Source organism: Schistocerca americana, chromosome 1 (assembly GCF_021461395.2).
Source record: "Schistocerca americana isolate TAMUIC-IGC-003095 chromosome 1, iqSchAmer2.1, whole genome shotgun sequence".
NCBI classification, from domain to species: Eukaryota; Metazoa; Arthropoda; class Insecta; order Orthoptera; family Acrididae; genus Schistocerca; species Schistocerca americana.
The window spans coordinates 422,015,440-422,029,169 of record NC_060119.1 but is presented as its reverse complement, the minus strand read 5'-3'; the positions used below and the strand labels follow the sequence as shown (position 1 = coordinate 422,029,169).

Below are 13,730 nucleotides of genomic sequence, written 5' to 3'. Positions count from 1 at the left end.
ATCTGTCTTCCCGATAGCTTTCTCATGTCCAAATGTTTAAGCAAAATTTTATGTACACGTTCATTGGAGATGCCCAGAGGACTAGCAATGTCACACACCTTAACTCTTCTGTTATCCATCACCATATCATGGATTTTATCAATGATTTCTGGAGTCGTGACCTCCACAGGGCGTCCAGAACGTCAGCATCACTTGTGTCCATATGGACACTCCGAAAATTTTGAAACCACTTATAAACTGTTCTAATCGAAGGTGCAGAGTCACCCTAATGTTTATCAAGCTTCTCTTTAGTCTCCTGAGGCGTTTTGCCTTTCATAAAGTAATGTTTAATCACCACACGAAATTCTTTTTCGTTCATTTTCTGACAATCGCTCGACTTCCTTGATTCACACGAATGCTAAACACAAAGAAATAGACCAATATGGCTGAAACTTGGTGTGCGTTCTTTCCAAACATGCTACTAACTAAACATGACCTCGATACGCGCCGGTGGTGCTATCTCTCGGACTTTGCACGGACTTTCCAAACGCCCCTCGTATTTCTTCACAGCGGAAATCTTGTTATTCCATTAACTCCTCCACTACCCAGTGCTACTTCTTTGTGCCATCTAGACTTGCTGGACGTGATGAAAGCTCAAAAAGTAGTAACATCCCTTCATATAATGAAAGTAAAACGATTTTACACTACAATTTCAAAAGAACAGTTTCAAATATTTACAGAAAATTTCGAAAAAATATATATAAAATAAAACTATCGGCTCTCTATATTGCCTTTTGACATCGATATATCGGTGAAAAATTTATCGCAGTTGTATATCGATATTTTTTGGAAAAATGTCGATATATTGGTATTTTACCTACAACCGTACTAAGTACGCTCACGCGGAGTTTAGCGTGCGTACCGCACAAAGCAAACAGTCTGATAGATCGCCTAGTCTCGTAGCCAATGCTACATACGGCTTTTTAGGATTCCATACCACAATAGGTAAAACCGGAACCCTTATAGGATCACTTTGTTTTCCGTCTGCTTGTCTGTCTGTCTGCCGACTGTTCAAAACCCTTTTTCCCACAGATAGGGAGACGTATTAAGATGAAATTCATGTCATATATTGAGGTCTACGGTCCCTTGGCGATGTAAAATGTGAAGCATCTAAGTCAATCAAAAGATACGACCAATTGTGTCACGTGTTTTGATACTCTCAAAACTCAGTCATCAAAACCTGCAGGATACTGCCCGTTGACCTAGAGTCATGAAATCTGCTAAGAAGCAAGGTTTAACACTATTCCTAATGGGAAAAAAAATCCGAAAATTGTGGATCTGTAATTATATCTCAAGAAGAAAATTGTCGTTTGTTATCAGGCTGCCTATCCGTCGTCCATTTGTTAAGGCCCCTTTCTCTCAGGAACAGGTGGACATATTAAACTAAAATATGTGCCACATACTAAGGTCTATAGTCACTTGACGATGTAATAAATGTAAACATCTAAGTCAATGAAACCACAAGTTACGGTCATTTACGTCACATATTTTGATCCCAGCAAGCTCACTTATCAAAACCCATACGGTACTTCCCGTTGGCCTAGAATCAAGTTATTTGGCAAGAAGTAATGTTTCACGGTACAGATAAAGGAACAAATACGAAATTGTTAATTTTTAATTATGCCAGTCGAAAAACCTTTTTTTGTCGTTTGTTATCCGACTGTCTTTCTGTACGTCCGTGCGCTCAGACGACTTTTTCTCAGGAAAGGGTAGGCGTATCAAGTTGAAATTTGTGTCACATAGTAAGGCCTATCGTCCCTTGGCAGTACGATAAACAGTAGCATCTAAGTCAAAGCAGTCAAAAGATACGGTCACGTATGCCACATATTTTGATACGCGCAAAGTCACTCATTACAGATCTATAGGGAACTTTCGCTTGGCATAGAATCACGAAATTTGGAAAGAAGTAACGTTTCACAGTGCAAGTGAAGGGAAAGAAACGAAAATTATTAATCTGTCATTATATCAGACGTTTATCCGACATCAAACTTAAAATGTTCTCAAAAGACTTGGAATCCCTGGGACCGATATCTTGAAGTATTAATGTCAGTCAAAAATCGTCGAAGTCCTCGATTCCAGAAAAGGACGAACTGTCTGAATAAACAATTAAGTTCGTACGGTGCCCTCGCGCAGGAGTCCTACTCGCCCCTGGCCAATGTTTTGGGCTTTATGATGTCGTTCGACTTCATGGCGTCTGGACATCATGTAGCTGACTTTTACAGGGTGAAATGAACCAAGTGATGTGCGTGTTAAGAAGGGGGGTGGTGGGGTGATGCGCAGAGGCAAGGAGCGTTGTACCATGTGGCCCTCCAGCCTATGATGTCATTCTGCCACGTCTGTCTGTAGCTTTCGCTTCGTGGTGCACGTAAGACATTTAGCTTTCATTTTCATTTTAGTTTCTGAATGCTGAAGGTACTCAGTCACTGTAGTGTGCTTTATGTGAGGCATGAAGAAAAAATGGCAATTATTAGCTTATGAAGCGACAGCGATAGTTTACCGAACATGTAAATTTATCCAGCGAGAGTCACAAGCATAAACAGTTGTCCAATGTGGCACTAATCTAGCGTCGCCAGTTACTATGATAGGCAACGGCTGGAAGGGTGTGGCGTGAGACAGACACAGAGAGACATCCCAGTGGCGACACCGTAGAGTATGCTCTGTCCCTCCATGTACACAGGAAGGCAAATATTCAGAGATATGAGAGGAACCATCATTGGAAGCAAAAGAGTCTTGCAAAGATGCGCTCTAAACTACGTATTTTAGGAGCTATGAGCACCCCTTCATCTTCGGTACTGTGAAACAGATCTCTTCTACTGCAAGCTGTTTGCTTTACATGTTTTGAGAGGTAGCAGTATGAACCAGAACACAAAGAAATGTCCCGTAAACATGGACCTTAAAGTGAACGTGTTAAAAGCTATGAACACTTGCTCAGCTTCGCTACTATGAAACACATCCCTTCCACTGAACAAGTGCTCTTAGTTCTTAAAGTATTCGCTTTAGAGGCCATCTTTCCTGCATACTTTTTTTAGTTTGTTTTGGTCCATACTACAACCTCTCAAAATATGGAACGCAAAGAGACTGCAGTACAAGTGATTTGATTCATAGACCGCAGATTAAGGGGTGCTCATAGCTTCTAAAGCATATATTTTCGAGCCCGTGCATACTCGCACTTTTTGCTTCGAGTGATTGTTCATGTCATGTCCTTGAATACTGACTGTTCCTCCTGGGTCTGTCTGTAGAACACATCACGCACCCGCCTTCTTATTTGCTCACTGTTGCAGTTATTTATACTCCACGCAGCAGACTGAGCCAAATAAATGCGCGATCTACCTACATGGATACTCTGCAAATCACATTTAAGTGTCTGGCGGAGGGTTCATAGAACCACCTTCACAATAATTCTCTATTATTCCAACCTCGCACAGCATGCAGAAAAAACGAACACCTATATCTATCCGTGTGAGCTCGGATTTCCCTTATTTTAGTATGATGATCGTTTCTCACACTGTAGTTCGGCTTCAACAAAGTATTTTCGCATTCGGAGAAGAAAATTGGTGATTGAAATTTCGAGAGAAAATTCTTCCGCAACGAAAAACGCCTGTTTTTTGATGATGTCCACCCCAAATCCTGAATCATTTCAGTTACACTCTCTCCTCTATTTCGCGATAATAGAAAACGTGCTGCCCTTCTTTGAACTTTTCTCGGTGTACTCTGTCAGTCATATTTGGTAAGAATCCCACATCGCACAGCAGTATTCTAGAAGAGGACGGGCAAGCATAGTGTAGGCACTCTCATTAGTAGATGCGTTACATTTTCTAAGTGTCCTGAAAAAAAAAAAAACGCAGTCTTTGGGTAGCCTTCCCCACAACATTTTCTATATGTTCCTTCCAATTTAATTTGTTCATAATTGTAATTCCCAGATATTTAGTTGAATTTAGGGCCTTTAGATTTGTCTGATTTATCGCGTAACCGAAGTTTAACGGATTCCTTTTAGCACTCATGTGGATGACCTCACACTTTTCATTATTTAGGCCAATTTTTGCACCATACAGATATCATTTCTAAATAGTTTTGCAGTTTATTTTAACCTCGTGATAACTTTTTCTAGACGATAAACGATAGCATCATCTGCAAAAAACCTGAGACGACTGCTCAGATTGTCTCCTAAATTGTTCATATACAAGGGTCATTCAATAATTAAAGAGCCAAATTGATCTGGGGGGAAAACTGTTTGTAGGGTAAGTTTGGTTCTCTTGTAGCTTTAAGTTGGTATCACTAGGATGAGCGCTGATCGGCTGATGTGTCAACATTGTTTTATTTATAACCTCAAAAATGCTTTTCGAGATGGCGAGTCCGCTTGAAACGTCCACATTAGTTGAACGACGTTCTGTTACTCGTTTTTTACTTGCTGAAGGCGAGAAAGCAGTGAATACGTACAGTAGAATCTCTTAAGTTTATGGTGAAGGTTGTATGAATCTTGAAAATTTTTGCAAGTGGGTAGAGCAGTTCAAAAATGGTGACTGACGCACACCGTTCTGGCCGACCAGTTGCAGTTTCAACACCCTCACTTGAAAGTCGAATTGGTGACATTATTCGTGTCGACGGCCGTGTGACTGTGCAAATAATAGTTGATGAGGTTCAAGTTAGTACTGGTACAGTTCACAACAATATCTGTAACAAGCTGAAGTACAGCAACACATGTGCAACTTGGGTCCCAAAGAAGTTGACGCGGCTACCCAAGGAAACAAGGTTGAGAGTGTGCACAGAGCTAAAGGAACGTTATGAAAGAGAAGATGAGCACTTCCTCGACAAAATTTTAACTTGTGATGGAATTTGGGTCCACTATTATAAACCAGAATTAAAAAGACAAAGCGTGGAGTGGAAGCACACCAACTCACCTCTCAAGAAAAAATTCAAAACCCAAGCATCAGCAAGAAAAGTCATGTTCACGGTGTTTTGGGATGCTGAAGGTCCAGTTTTTTGTAATTATCTCGAAGAACAGCGTACAATTTACAGTCAATACTACTTGGATTTGCTTTTAAACAAGGTGAGGCCAGCCATGAGAGAGAGAGAAAGAGAGATGTGATTCTCCAGCAAGACAACGTCCGTCCTCATATTTCTCAACCAACCCGTGAAACCATCGACAAAATTGGCTGGGAAGTACTGCCCCATCCCCCTTACAGTCCTGATTTAGCACCTAGTGATTTCCATTTGTTTAGTGCACGAAGGAGGCATTACGTGGGAAGAGGTTCCAGGATAACGAGGACGTGAAAAATTTTGGGGGAAATTGGTTCAAACATTAAGATAAAGATTTCTTTACAGCCGAAATAAAAAAGCTTGTAGCCCGTTGGAACAACTGCATAAATGTTCAAGGGGATTATGTCGAAAAGTAGAAAAAGAATTGTTCTGTAAAAATAAACGCTTTTTTCTCCAGAGTAATTTGTCTCTTTAATTATTGAATGACCCTCGTAGACAAGGAACAACAAAGGGCTTATAACACTACCTTGGGGAACGCTAGAAATCACATCTGTTTTACTCGATCAGTTTCCGTCAGTTACTACGATCTGTGACCTCTCTGACAGGAAATCACGAATCCAGTCACATAACTTAGACGATATTCCATAAGCGTGGAATTTCACTATAAGCCGCTTGTGTGGTACAGTGTCAAAAGCCGTCTGGAAATCTGGAAATACGGAATCAATTTGAAATCCCCTGTCAATAGGGCTTAACACTTCATGTGAGTAAAGAACTAATTGTGTTCACCAAGAACGATGCTTTCTAAATCCGTGTTGACTCTGTATCAGTAGACCGTTGTCTTAGAAGTAATTCATAATGTTCGAACACAATTTATGTTCCAAAATCCTGCTGCTTATCAACGTTAATGATATGGGCCTTGAATATTGGTGTGACCTGTGCAACTTTCCAGTGTTTGGGCAGGGATCTTTCGTCGAGCGAACGGTTATATATGATTGTTAAGTACGGAGATATTGTATCAGCGTACTGAAAGGAACCTAATTAATATACGCTCTGGACGGGAAGACTTACTTTTGTTAAGTGACTTAAGTTGCTTCACTATTCCGAGGATATCTACTTATATGTTACTCAAGTTGGCAGCTGTTCTAGAATCGAATTCTGAAATATTTACTTCGTCTTCTTTGGCGAAAGAATTTCCGAAGGCTGTGTTTAGTAACTCTGCTTTGGCAACGCTGTCTTCGGTAGTATCTCCATTGCTATCGCGCAGAGAAGGCATTGATTGTGTCTTGTTGCTAGCATACTTCACAAACGACCAGATCTCTTTAGCTTTTCTGCCAGGTTTCGAGGCAAAGATTCGTTGAGGAAACTGTTATAAGCATCTCGCATTCAAGTCTGTGCTAAATTTTGAGCTTTTGTAAAAGATCGCCAATCTTGGAGATTTTGAGTTCCGTTTAAATTTGGCATGTTTTTTCGTTGTTTCTGCAACACTGTTTTGACCCTTTTGTGTACCAAGGAGGGTGAGCTCCGTCGTTTGTTGATTTATGTGGTATAAATCTCCCAATTGCTGCCGATACTATTTCTTTGAATTCAGACCATATCAGGTCTACAGTTACATTGTTAATTTGGAAGGAGTGGAGATTGTCTCTCAGAAAGGTGTCAGGTGAACTTTTGTCTACTTTTTGGAATAGGTATATTTTTCATTTGTTTTTGGAGGGTTTGGGGTTTACAATATTCAATCTCGCTATGACAACCCTGTGTTCACTAATCCCTGTATCCGTTTTGACGCTTATTACTAGCTCAGGATTATTTTTTGCTAAGAAGGCAAGTGTGTTTTCGCAACCATTTACTATTCGCTTGGGCCCATGAACTAACTGCTCGAAATAATTTTCAGAGAATCCTTTTAGCACAATTTCGAATGATGTTTTATGCGTACCTCCGGATTTGAACATGTTTTCGCCAACATATCGACGGTAAATTAAAGTCACCACCAACTATAATTGTATGAGTCGGGAACGTGTTTGAAATTGAACTCAAGTTTTCTTTGAATTTTTCGGCAGTTGTATCATCTGAATTGGGAGGTCGGTAAAATTATCCAATTATTATTTTATTCCGGTTGCCAAAAGTGACCTCTGCCCATATACTAACTCACGGGAACTATCTATTTCAATTTCGCGACCTTGATAAACTATTTCTAACAGCAACAAACACGCCAGCGCCAATTGTGTTTAGCCTATCCTTTCGGAACACCGTTAGGTTTTTCGAAAAAATTTCGGCTGAGCTTGTCTCCGGCCTTAGCCAGCTTTTAGTGCCTGTAATGATTTGAGGATCAATGCTTTCTATTAACGCTTGGTGCTCGTACGTTATTCCTGTGTTCGGCCTGCACCCTTCGAGAGTAAAGCCCTTTTGGTGTTTTCCCGAGAACCTCTAACCTAAAAAGCTGCCCAGTCCACGCCACACATGCCCTGCTACCCGTGCAGCCACCTCCTGTGTGTAGTGGACACCTGACCTATTCAGTGGAACCCGAAATCGAACCACTCAATGGCGCAAGTCTAGGAATCAGTTGTGGCAGCCAGCGTTACATGTGACAGAACGTTTTTGGTCTTATAAAGCTGTCATATAGGCCATCTCGCCTTGATACCATATTGTTGGCTTATACAATGTGAGGCGAGACCAACACTGAGTACGAACAGTGTTCAATAAAGAAAGCCCGTAGCTCTCCTGGTTATCTTCATGAATGGAAGCAGCAAACTATGGATCTAATCCTAGCTAATCTCAGAATATTACGACTTCCTGTATTTAGTGGTGCCAAACGTAACCAAGAACACCTCAATTTTTTCACAAAAAGACGAACTTTTAGCTGAGCAGTTATTATTTGTGTCATTTTTTCCTCCACTGCGATACTGAAGCAAAAGGCACAAAGAGAACTAGGGTTAATGTCCCATCTGCAATAACCACGTCATTACAGACAGAAAGATACTAAACCAAGTGTTTCTTAAAGAAATGGTGTACTTTTAATTTCACTCGATACATCGTAAAAAGAGAAGTAATCCGTGATATGTTCGGAGCGAAACTTCACACAGAAGTATGTATAACATGTGCTACATGTGAAGAGCAGAGCTTCTGTAACAGTGGAATTTCATCCCCATTGACACGTAAACATAGCATAACGAGCTCTAAGTGATCGTTGGCCTGATGTATACAAAATCTGCTTCTTACTGTTCCAAAGACATTCAATGCAAGCATTAAGGATCATTATAGTTTTGATTTTCTTTTTAAAGCCCTGTGCATATAATGAAGTATCATCTTTGGTTAAGAAAACATACTTACATCAAGATCTCGATGGATAAAGTTAAGACTACTTAGCAAACGTCAAAATAATCAGTCCTTTGTGTGATATCTGTTCCTGTAAAAACTGTTTTCATCTCATGAACGAAAATGCACAGACGTCCAAATTACATGAACCGTCTATACCAATGATGCGTTTCTCAATAGTCATTAATTAATAAAATTGAAATTTAACAATTTTATAATATACTATATGTTTCAATAATTATTGTATTTGATTAGTATTATAGTCTCTTTCATTTTGTAGCCAAATTTCCAATGCTTTCTTTTCAGTGGTAGCTACTGTTGTGAATATGTGACGAACAACTCATTTAATTACAGAGCGTGTACATAAATGATAATGTGAAAGTATTATACATAATTATCTTAATGTCAATATGTTATCAAACTGTTATCATATCAGTATCTTGTAAAAAGAGTGAGACAATAAATAATAATAATAATAACAATTATTATTATTATTATTATTATTATTATTTATTGGCTCACTCTTTTTTACAAGGTATTGATATAATGGTAATGGTTTTAACGACAAACTGTCAGTAAGTTAACCGCGTTCTCCTAGAAACCGACGAAGTATTCTGGAAGTGTTCAGTACAGCTTCCTTACACTGCTGCCAACATAGCGAAGTATGCATTGCATGTCCTGTAGGCTGTTCACTGTCCGTTTTGGGACAGCGACAGCATCTGATATTACCACAGAGACGATGTATACAGATTTCTATTTCCACATGGCTTTCACCTAATCTACCAGGTATCGGTACACGATACAGCAGTGTCTGTCGTGAAAGTGACGTGCTGAGCTTTGTTGATCACTATTATGTCAGGTCTCTTACAACCGATTGTTTTATCCATTATGAAGCTGCAGTTCCAGTAGATTTTGATCTTTTAGGTTCTGTACAATACTAATAGGATTGTATGTGTTCTATCGAGGATAGTCTTTCATTGACTGATACCACTTTCCAAACTTCTGGTGGTTTATTTTGGCGACCTCGTGATGCCTTTTCAAATATTCCGTGGATTCCAGGCCAGGGTCTTAAGGATGAGTGTAATGTGCGGTATCGTCTCCTTTTGGTCCTCACACTTCCTACTGCTACAATGTATTCCTTGCGCTTTGAGGATATACCTACCGTAGTTACTCGTCTTAGTGACCTAATCTTGTATCACTTTCAGAAATTATATTATGAACTTGACCAAAAATAGAGAAATTATTTCTAATTATATGATAATCCGTGGCTCCACAGTTTAGCATTTTTTCCTTTTAGGTATTAATGGCACCGATAATAACAGTAATAGTAATAAATATTAAGGAATGAAGAATTGTTAACGCTCGTTAGTTTAACAGTTTTTCGTTTTACATATTTACAATCATAGGAAAAAATAAAGGAGCAAAACATTTTCAGTTATTTACTAAATAAAATATTTATTGCGGATTATTACCCATCAGGACAGATTTCAGTTTCCAAACGCCCATTCACGACTGTTTTGAAAATGATGTTTCTAGCACAATATTTTAAATTGTCACTTGGAGTCTAATCATTAGTTACGATTAATTTATAAAAAAATGGAATAATTGATATAATGCAAAACTGGTACGGAAATTCTATAGTTACTTCTCCCTCCACATACTACTTCATTAACTGATACCACTTTCCAAACTTCTGGTGGTTTATTTTGGCGACCTCGTGATGCCTTTTCAAATATTCCGTGGATTCCAGGCCAGGATCTTAAGTTTTTTTTAAGCTGCCTTTCATACCAGCAGCTTGAGGTAGCCTTCGTCTCTAAATACTGCTCATACGTAACGGCTCTAACAGATCCGAGATTTCTCTGTAAAACCATCGTAAATATTGTATGCTTCATGCGCTTTCCTCTCAAAAAACTTTTTTTTTTTTTTTTTTTTTTTTGGCAATGAATGGTTTCACATATTTTGCTCGTCTTCACCACGATAATCCCCATCGCGTGTGGTACACACTTTGATGAAGACGTCCGTCCGACAGATAATGACGCAATGTTCGAGTCGGTTGATGCGGTCCCGCATAAAAGTCTTTTGTCAAGATGTAATGAACGCCGACCGCCAGTCAGTCGTGTAATTTCCGACCTGTCACTGACAGGCCAGTCGCCTATGCAGCTGACTCTTGACCTTCCACCTAGTCCGCGACAACAAAGGGTTTCTTGTGTTTAGGAACGAGAGGAATCGGATGTATGTGGTATCGAGCTTTCGTATTCTCATTAAAGTTCGCAACCGAGTTTCGTATTGGGGTCATTAAATATAGTCCCCGCTTTCAGAAAGGCTCCACTGATATTTTCCGGCTCCACAGGAGTTTGCGGCGGTAAAAGGTTCTTGATTATAAAGCTAAAGAGGTTTCGTCCCACTGCCTGTCTATTAAACGTTACTGAACTTTCATGTGGTTCTCGAAAGTTATTGCTCAGAATAAGGATGCAAGATTCGTAAGCAGTCGAACTGAACGTGGACTGCAGGGGGAAAATTCGATTACATGCTTCAAACATTGTTTTTAATATCTTTCTATTTGTTAAATATTCTATAGGAGTTAATAAAAGGATTTGTAAAGCTTTTTCGCCCTCGCGAGGCGGCTCTCTGATATTTTGCATAATACATAAATGATTTAGATATCGTGACGAACTCTTCATTCCTGAATATGTACAGCACCAGCGTGTTCTCCTCATTATTACATTTCACTTCCATATAATGCTGTCAGATGTTCAGCTTCACAAATTTCATCCCCAAATAATTCCATGTCAAAGTTTGATACAAATAGATTAGAACTGGCGATGAATGCTTGTGTGCGATTCGTATGCGTTGTATGCTATTTTAACCATATCACTCCTGCCTACCAGTGGCAATTATGGCTGCGTGCCCGATAAGCGTGGAGACTATCCGTCGTCTTTCAATGGTTGCACTTCCTCTTATGTAACTTCAAGTCTTGCGCTACTTTCTGAACAGCACAGGAGGAATACTCGTTTTCAACAAAGTATGAAGGTGTTTTGAAAAGTTGCTGGCGATTTAAAAACCAGTTAGAGATATTAGTAACTGCTGCAGAGTACTACATTAAAAACAGACTCCTGGGAAGCTGCTTGTAGCATTGGTGTAATATTAACTGAATAACTGAATCAGCAACTGAGGAGTTTAAATGCATTGGATAGGCAGTCAGATCTCACGTAGCTTGCATAAGCCCCAAATCTTGTAATTTTGGTCTCGGCAGTAAATTTGTGACTGTTTTAGGAGAACAGGCATCCATTCTAAATGTACGAGCTCGTGCTGAAAAACTACGGCTCCGAATTTTTTATGTGAAAGCGGTTAAAGCTTTTTAAATAAAACGAACGTAATTAACATCTACGTCTTCATTTTTCATGTCTACGGATTTATGTGTCAACATAGTCATCCTGGCGAAGAACATATTTCTCCAAAGGGGAGACCAGTTTGTTGATACAATCACTCTAGAATGTTTGACTTCGTTGACGGAGGAACTCCCTCATCCCTATTGTTACTCGGAAAGAATCACTCTCCGGCCGCGGTGGCCGAGCGGTTCGAGGAGCTACAGTCTGGAACCGCGCGGCCGCTACGGTCGCAGGTTCGAATCCTGCCTCGGGCATGGATGTGTGTGATGTCCTTAGGTTAGTTAGGTTTAAGTAGTTCTAAGTTCTAGGGGACTGATGACCTTAGAAGTTAAGTTCCATAGTGTTCAGAGCCATTTGAACCATTTTTTGAAACAATCTACCACACTGTGAGACGACGGCGGTGGTATTTGGCTTTTACACTGAGCTCACAAAGGTCATGGGATACCTCCTAATATCGTGAGAGGCCTCATTTTGCCCGGTGTAGTGCAGCAACTTGACGTACCGTGGATTCAACAAGTCGTTGCAAGTCCCCTGGGGAATTATAGCCGTCTATAGCTGCGAAAGTATTGTCAGTGCATGATTTGTGCAAGAACTGACATCTCGATTATGTCCCATAAATGTTCGATGCGATTGATTTTGGGTGACCTGAGTGGCCAAATCATTCGCTCGAACTGTCCAGAATATTCTTCAAACCAATCACGAACAGTTGTGACCCGGTGACATGGCGCATCGTTGTTTAGAATGAGGATGTCCAGGAACGGCTGCAATTGGTCTCCAGGCAGCCGAACATAATCATTTCGAGCTAATGATCGGTTCAGTTGGATCAGAAGAAACAGTCCATTCAATGTAGAGACAGACCATACTATTATGGAGCCACCACCAGCTTGCACAGTGTCTCATTGACCAGATGGGTCCTTGGCTTCGTGGGATCTGCGCTACACTCGAACCATACCATCAGCTCTTACTAGCTCAAGTCAGGACTCATCTGACGAGGCCAGGGTTTTCCAGTCGTCTACGGTTTAACCGATATGTTCACGAGCCCGGGAGAGGTGCCACAGACGATGTCGTGCTGTTAGCAAATGCACTCGCGTCAGCCGTCTGCCACAATAGCCCATTACGCCAAATTTCGCCGCACTGTCCTAAGGGATACGTTCGTCGCACGCCCCACATAGATTTCTCCAATTATTTCACACAGTGTTGCTTGTCGTTAGCATGGCAACTCTGCGCAAACGCTGCTGTTCTCGGTCTTCAAGTTAAGACTGTCGGCCACTGCTCTGCCCGTGATGAGAGGTACGGCCTGAAATCTGGTATGAGAATTTTTGACAGTGTGGATATCGGAAGATTGAATTTCCTAACGATTTCCAGAACGAATGTCCCATGCGTCTAGCTCTAACTAGCATTTGGCGTTCAAAGACTGTTAATTCCCCTCGTGCGTCCATAATAACGTCGGGTAAAGTTTGACATGAATGACTTGAGTGATAATGCACTGGCCTCTTATACATTGTGTACACGATACTACCAAAAAATGGTTCACATGGCTCTGAGCACTATGGGACTTAACATCGGAGGTCATCAGTCACCTAGAACTTAGAACTACTTAAACCTAACTAACCTAAGGACACCACACACATCCATGCCCGAGGTAGGATTCGAACCTGCGACCGTAGCAGCAGCGCGGTTCCAGACTGAAGCGTCTAGAACCGCTCGGCCACTCCGGCCGGCGCGCGATACTACCGCCATCCATATACGTGCGTATCGTCATCCCATGACTTCTTTCACCTCAGTGTAATGAGGATCATTGTTTACTTTCCGCACGTAGATGGTGGCGTAACTGAGATACGGTTACACTGATAACCAGTGCACACAGGAAGAATCAACTACAAAGGGTAAACATTTTTGTTAGAGAAATACTTCCAGTGGTGGTCTGCTCTAAAATATGAGGCAACCGTGGCGTCTTAGTGATTTTTTTTACTACCAATAAATCAGAAGTAAAAAAGGACTGTCGTAATCGGATAC

At 40.6% G+C, this 13,730-nt stretch overlaps 1 protein-coding gene across 1 annotated transcript in view; it reads left to right on the top strand.

Moving 5' to 3' along the window:
* The window catches only part of LOC124556458 (synaptotagmin-14), a 579,934-nt gene that overhangs the window by 475,271 nt on the left and 90,933 nt on the right, over nucleotides 1-13,730 (top strand). The gene's annotated exons all lie outside the window — the stretch shown is intronic.